This window comes from Cnephaeus nilssonii, assembly GCF_951640355.1.
Source record: "Cnephaeus nilssonii genome assembly, chromosome: 2".
Classification (NCBI taxonomy): Eukaryota; Metazoa; Chordata; class Mammalia; order Chiroptera; family Vespertilionidae; genus Cnephaeus; species Cnephaeus nilssonii.
Window position 1 is genome coordinate 9723642 of NC_137073.1, and position 11141 is coordinate 9734782.

Genomic DNA, 11141 nt, shown 5'->3' on the forward strand with positions numbered 1-11141 from the left:
AATGTACATGCCCTTGACCGGAATCGAACTCGGGACCCTCCAGTCTGCAGACCAACGCTCTATCCACTGAGCCAAACCGATTTTGGCTTTAATATATATTTTATTGATTTTTTTTTACAGAGAGAAAGGGAGAGGGATAGAGAATTAGAAACATCGATGAGAGAGAAACATCGATCAGCTGCCTCCTGCACACCCCCCACCAGGGATGTGCCTGCAACCAAGGTACATGCCCTTTACCGGAATGGAACCTCCAACCCCTCAGGGCTCTATCCACTGAGCCAAACCGGTCAGGGCCAATCATTTTATATATTGCTAGATTTGGTTTGCTAAGGAAAACAAAATTTTGTTGAGGATTTTCATATCTATATTCATATGAAATATTGATCCATAGTTTTTATTTTATTTTATTGATTGATTTTAGAGAGAGAGAGAGGAAGGAAGAGAGAGAGAAACATCGATTGGTTGTTCCACTTATTTATGCATTCATTAGTTGCTTCTTGTATGTGCCCTGGCTGGTGCAATGCTCTAGCCAACTGAGCTACCCAGCCAGAGCCTGTAGTGTTTCTTGTGATGTCTTTGTCCAGTTTTGTTATCTGGATAATGCTCAGATAGTCTGACTTCTGACCCTCGCTTTTCTTCTGCTCCACCTTCCTTTACCTCCCTGGCTCTCTACCAGAACTGTCCCAGGTGGTGAATGCATCTTGGGAGTGTGAAACCATAGGCTCTGCTGCTGGCACAATAGCTGGCATCACCCCTCAGTCTGTACTGTGGACTGGAGTCATCATCCTCTCCCCATCCCAGTGGCTAGATAAACTGAACTTCCTCACAGGAGAACGTCCCAGGATCAGGGCTGAAGCAGAGGTAGGGCAAAGCAGCAGGCCTTGTAGGTTGGGGCAGTTATTCTGGATTCAACTGGGGAATTTTGGAGACTCATTCTCAATTACTAGTACATACACACAGCCCACTCTCAACAGAAATCCCTGCCCTTACAGCCTGCCTTTCTTACAGTCCCTACCCCAGCTCTGACCTCATTTCTTATCTACTACTTCCACTCAGCATGCTGGCCTTCTGTTTATTTGTCCCCAGTCTGTGGCCTTTGCACTTGCCCTTCCATGGAGCTGGAGCCCATTGCCCTAAATTTTCCCATGATGCTCTTTCTCTTCAGTCAAGTCTCAGCTCAAAGCTTACTGTATTGGGTTTCTATTGCTGCATCTTTAAAAAATTTTTAATTGATTTTTAGAGAGAGATATGAAGGGAGAGAGAAAAAAATCAATTTGTTATTCCACTTATTTATGCATTCACTGGTTGATTCTTATATGTGCCCTGACCTGGGATCGACCCGCAACCTTAGTATATTGGGGCAACGCTCTAAGCAATTGAGCTACCCAGCCAGGGCCAAATTTAACATCTTAAAAACAACACCCATTTATTATCTCATAGCTCTGTAGGTCAGAAGTCCAGGCTGATTCAATTGGTTCCCTATTTAGGGTCTCACAAAGCTGAAGTCAAAGTTGTGGCCAGCCTGGCTTCTCATCTGGAGCCTTTGGTGTAGAATTCACTTCCAGACTCATCTAGGTTAGTACTGAATTCACTTCCATTTGGCTGTAGGACTGAGATCCCCATTTATTTGCTGACTCAGCCAAGAGTCATTCTCAGCTTCTAATGGCCATCTACATTCCTTGGCTGAGGGCCTCTCCATATTCAAAGTTGGCAATAGCACATCAAGTCTTCCTGCTTCAAATTTCTCAGATTTGTTCTGTCTTCCTCCTCTGTCACTAGCCGGAGAAGCTTCTCTGCCTTTAAGAGCTCATGTAATTACATTGGGCCTACCTGAATAATTCAGAATAATCTCTCTATCTTAAGGTCAACTGATTAGTAAACTTAATTACATCTGCAAAATACCTTTTGCCATGTAAGATGATATTCAAAGAGATTAGGGCATGGAGTCTTTGGGGGCCATTATTCTCCTTAGCCCTCAAAAATTTGCATCTGTCCCATATGCAAAGTACACTCACTTCTTCCCAAGGTCCTTAAAAGTCTCATCCCACTACAGCACCAAGTGTGAGTCCAAAAATCTCATACATTTCATCAAATCAAAAGTCCCTAATCATATTATCTAAATCAGATGCAGATGTGGCTGTGGGTATAATCCATCCTGGAGCACAATTCTTCTCATCTGTGGACCTGTGAAACTAAAGAAAAGTCATGTTCTCCCAACATGCTATAGTGTGACAGGCATAGAATAATAGCTACAGACATTATGGTTCAAAAAGGGGAGAATGGGCCGAAACCGGTTTGGCTCAGTGGATAGAGCGTCGGCCTGCGGACTCAAGGGTCCCAGGTTCAATTCCGGTCAAGGGCATGTACCTTGGTTGCGGGCACATCCCCAGTAGGGGGTGTGCAAGAGGCAGCTGATCGATGTTTCTCTCTCATCGATGTTTCTAACTCTCTATCCCTCTCTCTTCCTCTCTGTAAAAAATCAATAAAATATATTTTAAAAAAAAAAGGGGGGGGGGGGGAAGAATGGGTTTTTCCAAAATGGAGGCAGGTTAAGTGAAAATCTCCCAGGACCAAACTGGAATTACAGCTAAAATATAGACAAACCATCCTGAATAATCAACTCAAGACTAGCTGGAGAGATGCCTTATAACCAAGGACATAAAGTGGAGACTGAATAGAAACTGGAAGGAAGAGTGGAGGCATGAGAGGGCTGGCCAGGCTCCCACAGACAGCAGCTGAAGTTCTGGAGGGATATCTCAGTTGTAGGGGGTTCCCCCTGAAAACTTTGGTGTCTAAACCCCAAGTTGGGCTCCCCAGGCCAGAGCACCAGAACTGAGAAAGATAAATTGGATGTAAAAAACCAGAAGGATTACTGTCTGCCAGCCAGAGACGACTAGAAATGCAGGCACCCTCTTAAAGGACCAACACACAAAATTTTGTGTGCATCCACTCAACTTTGATTCCAGCAGAGGGAGGGCAGAGTGGACTAGAGCTGTGTGAAAAGAATCCGGTTTGGGGGCTCTAAGGTTAGAGCTCAAAAGGCAGCAGCCTGTATTTCTATGCTGAGTCATTCCCCCATATTGCAGAAGACATCTTTCTCAGACAGACCTTTACCATCCAGGCAGCTTTTGCTTGGGTGGGGAAGCAATTGCACCACCCTTTGGAGTTTACACCTTCTCGAGGTTCATTAAGAGACTGAGAATAAAAATCAGCCTGCAAGCAGAGGCAGATCTCTGGATGCATTGAGTCTTTGCCTGATCTGCTACTGGACCTAGGGCTAGCAGACCTTGGTGTACATCTTGGTCCTTTTCAAAGGCATCCAATCCCAGCAAAGGGAGCCACAAGCTGTGGATTGCTGAGACCTTCAAACAGCATCTGATCACCACAGACCCTTCAAAAAGAATGGGAGTCATAGCAGATCTACCTAATACATAGAAATAAACCCAAACAGCCAGCTAAAATGGGAAGACAAAAAAACAAGCCCCAAATGAAAGAACAAGAGAATTCTCCAAAAGAAGAGCTAAATGAAATGGATATAAGAAACTTATCAGATATAGAAATCAGAATATTGTTTACAAGAATGCTCAATAGCATGAGAAAAGATATAGAAACTATGAAAAATGACTAGTTGGAAATGAAAAAATGACATACCAATAATAAATAACACATAGGAAGGAATAAAGAGTAGATTAGGGGAAGCTGGAGATTAGATCAGTGAATTAGAAGACAGGGTAGAAGAAAAATCACTCAATCAGAGAACCAAAAAGAAAAAACAATTAAAAAACAGGACAACTTACAGGACCTGTGGTACAACATGTAATGTAACAATACTCGCATCATAGGAGTACCAGAAGGTGAAGAAACTGAGCAAGGGCTAGAAAACCTGTTTGAAGAAATGATGGCAGAAAACTTCCTTAACCTAGTGAAGGAAAAACTCACCCAAGTTCAGGAGGCACAGAGAGTCTCAAGCAAGAAGAACCCAAAGAGGCCCACACCTAGATACATCATAATTAAAATGCCAAAAATTAACATCAAAGAGAATCTTAAAGACAGCAATAGAAAAGCAATTTGTTACCTACACAGGAGGTCCCATAAGGCTGTCACTGATTTCTCATCAGAAACTCTACAGGCCAGAAGGGAATGGCATGAAGTATTCAAGGAAATGAAAACCAAGGATCTGAAACTAAGACTACAATATCCAGCAAGGCTATGGTTCAAAATAGAAAATAGATGTTGAAATAAAGAGCTTCCCAGACCAAAAAATAAATAAATAAAAAAGGCTAAAGGAGTTTATCACCACCAAACCAACATAGCAAGAAATGTTAAAGGGACTGTTGTAACAAGAAAAATTATAGAGAAAGATGGGAATAAAGAATTAAAATGGCACCCTAGCTGGTTTAGCTCAGTGGATAGAGCATCAGCCTGTGGACTGAAGGGTCCTAGGTTCGATTCTGGCCAAGGGCATATGCCCAGGTTGTGGGCTCAATCCCCAGTAGGGGGCATGCAGGAGGCAGCGATCAATGATTCACTCTTATCATTGATGTTTCTATCTCTTCCTCTCTGAAATCAATAAAGAAATATATATATATTTTAAAAAGAATTAAAATGGCAATAAATAAGTACCTATCAATAATAACCTTAAATGTAAGTAGATTAAATGCTCCAATCAAAAGACATAGGGTAGGAGATTAAAAATGGTGGCAGAGTAAGTGGATGCTACACAAACATGCAACCAGAACCAAACTGGAATTACAACTAAAACACACCAAAAAATAAAAATAAACCACACTAAACCCTGAATAATCAACTGAAGACTAGCTGGAGAGAATCCTGATAATCAAGGATGGAAAGTGGAGACCACATAGAGACTGATAGGAAGGGCGGAGGCGTGAGAGGTCTGGACAAGCTACCACGGAGAGCAGCTGAAGTTCCGGAGAGATACAACTGTGTGGGGTTGCCACTGAGAACTCTTGCATCTAATACCCAAGGTAGGCCCCCCCAGCAGAGAGCACCAGAACTGAGAAAGGTGCCCACATAACATCTGACTGTGAAAAGCAGCAGAGTTGTGGTCTGCCAGGGAAAAACAGCTGGAAATGCAGGCATCCTCTTAAAGGGCCAATGCACAAAATTCCATGTGCAGCCACTTACCTTGTGCTCCAGCAGAGGGAGGGCAGAGTGGACTGGAGCTGTGTGAGCAGAAGCCTGGGATGGGGGCTCTGGGTGAGAGCTCAGAAGGCAGACACTCTGGTTTCCTGTGCTGAGTCATTCCCTCATCTCTGCTGCGGAGGTCACCTTTCTCAGGCAGACATTTGCTATCCTGGAGGTTTTGCCTGGTGGAAAGACAGTTGACCCACCCTATTGGAAAATACCTTGCCCCATAGTGTGGAGTTTCTGAGGCCCATTAAGACACTGAGAATAACAATTAGCTTCCAGGCAGAAGCAATTGCCCCACCCTATTGGGAAAACTCACCACACTTGTGGACAATTGCCTGAGGACTACTCAAGACTGAGTCCAATCAGTCTGCAGGCAAAGCAGTCTCTGGAGACTTTGAGTCTTTGCCTGATCTAATCAGTCAGAAACAACATTTGACACTATCCTGCACTAGAGATTGAGAGGCATAGCAGAACTACCTAATACATAGTCACAAACCCAACAGGCACTCAAAATGAGGAGACAAAGAAACAACCCCCAAATGAAAGAACAAGAGAATTCTCCAGAAGAAGAGATCAATGAAATGGAGATAAGACATTTATTTGATATAGAGTTCAGAATAATGATGGTAAAGATGCTAAACAGAATGAGAAAAGGTATAGTGACATGAAAAAAGAACAGTCAGAAATAAAGAATGACATAACACAAAAAAATAACACATTGGATGGAGTACACAGCAGATTAGGTGAAGCTGAGGATCAGATCAGTGAATTAGAAAATAGGGTAGAAAACATCACCCAATCAGAGAACCAAAAGGAAAAAGCAACTAAAAAACAGGAAGACATGCCAAAACCGGTTTGGCTCAGTGGATAGAGCGTCGGCCTGCGGACTCAAGGGTCCCAGGTTCGATTCCGGTCAAGGGCATGTACCTTGGTTGCGGGCACATCCCCAGTGGGGGGTGTGCAGGAGGCAGCTGATTGATGTTTCTCTCTCATCGATGTTTCTGACTCTCTATCCCTCTCTCTTCCTCTCTGTAAAAAATCAATAAAATATATTTTAAAAAAAAACAAAAAAACAGGAAGACAGCTTAAGGAAGCAGTGGGACAACGTGAAACATAACAATATTCACATAGTAGGTGTGCCAGAAGAGGCAGAAGGGGAGAAAGGGATAGAGGACATGTTTGAAGAAATAATGGCAGAAAACTTTCCTAACCTGGTGAAGGAAAAAGTCACACAAGTTCAGGAGGCACAGAGAGTCCCATGCAAGAAGAACCCAAACAGCCCACACCCAGACACATCATAATTAAAATGCCAAAAATTCGCCCTAACCGGTTTGGCTCAGTGGATAGAGTATCGGCCTGCGGACTGAAAGGTCCCAGGTTCGATTCCGGTCAAGGGCATGTACCTTGGTTGTGGACACATCCCCAGTAGGAGGTGTGCAGGAGGCAGCTGATCGATGTTTCTAATTCTCTATCCCTCTCCCTTCCTCTCTGTAAAAAAAATCAATAAAATATATTTAAAAAATAAAAATAAAATGCCAAAAATTCACAACAAAGAGAGAATCTTAAAGGCAGCAAGAGAAAAGCAAACTGTTATCTACAAAGAAGCTCCCATAAGGCGATCACTGATTTTCCATCAGAAACTCTACAGGTCAGAAGGGAATGGTATGAAGTACTCAAGGTAATGGAAAGCAAGGATCTGAAACCAAGATTGCTATATCTAGCAAGGCTATCATTCGAAATAGAGAGTGAAATAAAGAGCTTCCCAGACCTTCCCCCCCACCCAAAAAAAAATGGCTAAAGGAGTACATCACCACCAAGCCAACATTACAAGAAATGCTAAAGGAACTGCTGTAATGAGAAGAGGAAATAGAGAGAGAAACCTCTATTTATAGAATTAAAATGGCAATAAATAAGTACCTATCAATAATAACCTTAAATGCAAATGGATTAAATGCTCCAATCAAAAGACATAGAGTAGCTGAATGGATACAAAAACATGACCCAACCATATGCTGTCTACAAGAGACCCATCTCAGGACAAAAGACTCACACAGGATGACAAAGAAGGGATGGGAACATTTTTTCCAGGAAACTGGGAAATAAAAAAAAAGCTGGGGTAGCAATACTCATATCTGATAAAATAGACTTCAAAATGAAGTCCATCACAAGAGACAACAAAGGTCACTACATAATACTAACGGGATCAATCCAACAAGAGGATATAACCCTGGTAAACATATATGCACCCAATATAGGAGCACCTAAATATATTTTTTAAAAACTTCTAGAGGACTTTAAAGGAGAGATGGACAACAATACAGTCATTTTAGGGGACTTTAACACTCTGCTGACTTCACGGGATGGATCTTCCAGACAAAATATTAATAAGGAAACAGTGACTCTAAAGGACACACTGGATCAGATTAATTTAACTGACATTTATAGAACATTTCACCCAAAAGCTGCAGAATATACACTGAGTGGCCAAGTTATTATGATCTCTGAACGCATAATAATCTGGCCACTCAGTGTGTGTATGTGTGTGTGTGTGTGTGTGTGTGTGTGTGTGTGTGTGTGTGTGTGAATGAGGCCCAGTGCATGAATTCGTGCATGGGTGGGGTCTGGCCAGCCTGGCCAGGGGGAGGCGACATGGGCGGTTGGCCTGCCTGCCTGCTGGTTAAACTCCTGGTCGAGAGGACAATTTGCATATTAACCTTTTATTATATAGGATATACACTGAGTGGCCAGATTATTATACATTCAGAGATTGTAATAATCTGGCCACTCAGTGTAAATTCTTCTCAAGTGCACATGGATCATTCACAAAGACCACATGTTAGGACACAAAACAAGTCTCTACAAGTTCAAGAAGACTGAAATTATATCAAGCATCTTCTCAGATCACAGTGGAATGAAATTAGAAATCAACTACAGTTAAAACACCCAAAAACATTCAAACACATGGAGGCTAGATAACATGTTATTAAACAACTAGAGGCCCGATGCACGAAGATTCGTACAAGAATGGGCCTTCCTTCCCATGGCTGCTGGCACCACCTTCGCTCCGGCTGAAGTTGCCTTTCTGCCTTCCCACGCTGCCCAGAGGCCCAGAGCTGCTGGGGCGGTGCAGAATGCCTGCGCCGCCATATGCAAATTAACCCACCATCTTTGTTGGGTTAATTTGCATACTCACCCCTGATTGCCTGGTGGGCGTTGCAAAAGTATGGTCAATTGGCATCTTTCTCTTTTATTAGTGTAGATGAATGGTTTACCAATGAGATCAAGTAAGAAATAAAAAACTTCCTGGAAACAAATGAAAATTAACACACAACAACCCAAAATCTCTGGGACACAGCAAAAGCAAGGAAGTTCATAGTACTACAGGCCTACCTAAAAACAAACAAACAAACAAAAAAACAAACAAGAAAAATTAATAATAAACTATTTAACCCTACAACTTAAAGCACTAGAAAGAAAACAATAAGAAAAGCCCAGAGTAGTAAGTAGAAGGAAGGAAATAATAAAGATTAGAGCAGAAATAAATGACATAGAGACAAAAACAAAACAAAACAAAATCAATGAAACCAAGAGCTGGTTCTTTGAAAGGATAAACAGGATTGATGAACTGTTAGCCAGGCTCATCAAAAAACAAAGAGAGAGGACCCAAATAAATAAAACCAGAACCGAAAGCAGAGAGGTAACAACTGACACCACAGAAATACAAAGGATTGTAAGAAAATACTATGAACAACTATATGCCAACAAGCTGGACAATGTGGATGAAATGGACAGATTCCTGGAAAAATGCAACCTACCAGGAAAAATCAGAAAACCTGAATAGGCCAATAACAATTGGTGAAATTGAAGCAGTAATAAAAAAAAAACTCCAGCAAACAAAAGTCCAGGTCCAGACAGCTTAACAGGGGAGTTTTACCAAACATTCAAAGAAGAACTAACACATACCCTCCTCACACTATTCCAAGAGGAAGAAACACTTCCAAGCTCTTTTTATGAGGACAGCATTATACTAATTCCAAAACCAGAGAAAGACACTACAAAGAAAGAGAATTACAGGCCAATATCCCTGATGAACATAGATGCTAAAATCCTCAACAAAATATTAGCAAATCGGATCCAGCAATATATTAAAAAGATCATATACCAGGATCAAGTGGGATTAATTCCAGGGTTGCAAGGCTGGTACAATATTCGCAAATCAATAAATGTGATACATCACATAAACAAATTGAAAGACAAAAATCACATGATCATATCAATAGACGCAGAAAAAGCATTCAACAAAATCCAACACCCATTTTTGATAAGAACTCTCAGCAAAGTGGGAATAGAGGGAGCATATCTCAACACAATAAAGGCCATATACGACAAACCTACAGCGAATATCATACTCAATGGGCAAAAAATATGACATGATATCTACACTAATAAAAGAGAAAGATGCAAATTGACCATACCTTCATGACACTCACCAGCCAATCAGGAGTGAGTATTCAAATTAACCTGGCAAAGCTGGCAGGTTAATTTGCATACACAGATGCCAAGTGGCCTGGGGTAGGGCAGGACACCTGTGTTATCGCCATGGCGATGACGCAGGCATTCCACACCGCCCCCAGCCACTCCGGGCCTCTGGGCAGCGTGGGAAGGCGGAAAGGTGGCTCCAGGCCGAAGCAAAGGCAGAAAGGCAGCTCTGGGCCAGAGCGAAGGCAGTGCTGGCAGCCAGGGGAAGGAGGGCCCATTCTTGCACGAATCTTTGTGCATCGGCCTCAAGTCTATATATATAAAAGGCTAAGCAACCATCTGACTGTCTGACCAGCCAGTAGGTATGATGTGCACTGACCACCAGGGGCAGATGCTCAACGCAGGAGCTGCCGAGCTGCAGTGACTTGGCAGCAGTGGTTCTTGGGTGACGCACCCCGGAACCAGAGAGGAGGGATCCTGATTCCTCACGAGGCCCCGCGATTCCACCTTTGGCCGTGGGTGGAATATTTCTTTTAATTTAATTTCCTTTTAATGTGCACAAATCTGTGCACCAGGCCACTAGTTGTACATAAAAAACCCTAAAAACTCCACCAAAAACTACTAGATTTAACTAATGAATTTGGCAATGTAGCAGGATACAAAATTAACACCCAGAAATTGATGGTATTTTTATACACCAGTAATGAATTAAACGTTGAAAAAAGAGATAGAGGAAGATATAAACAAGTGGAAGAATATACCGTGTTCATGGACTGGTAGAATTAACATCATTAAAATGTCCATACTACTCAAAGAAATCTACAGGTTAAATGCAATCCCTATTAAGATGCTAACACCATATTTCACAGATCTAGAACAAATACTCCAAAAATTTATAGGAAACCAAAAAAGACCCTGAATAGCCACAGCAATCTTGAGAAAGAAGAACAAAGTTGGAGGGATCACAATTCCAGATATTAAGTTATACTATAAAGCCACTGTAATCAAAACAGCCTGGTACTGGCACAAGAACAGGAATATAGATCAATGGAATAAAATAGAGACCCCAGAAATCAACCCAAGCCATTACACTCAATTAATATTTGACAAAGGACACAAGAATATACAATGGAGGCAAGACAGTCTCTTCAATAAATGGTGTTAGGAAAATTGGATAGATACATGCAAAAATATATATATACCATACACAAAGAATAAACTCAAAATGGGTAAGCCGTGAAACCATAAAAATCCTAGAAGAAACCATAATCTCAGACATGTCTCGTAGCAATATGTTTGTGGATACATGTCCTAGGGCAAAGGAGAAAATAAACTAAGAAGAAAATAAATAAATGAGACTACATCAAAATAAAAAGCTTCTGCACAAAATGAAAAGGGAGAATATATTTGGCAATGATAAATCAGATAAAGTTTTAATATCCAAAATATATAAGGAACTCATACAACTTAACAAAAGGAAGACAACCAATCTAATTAAAAAATGGGCA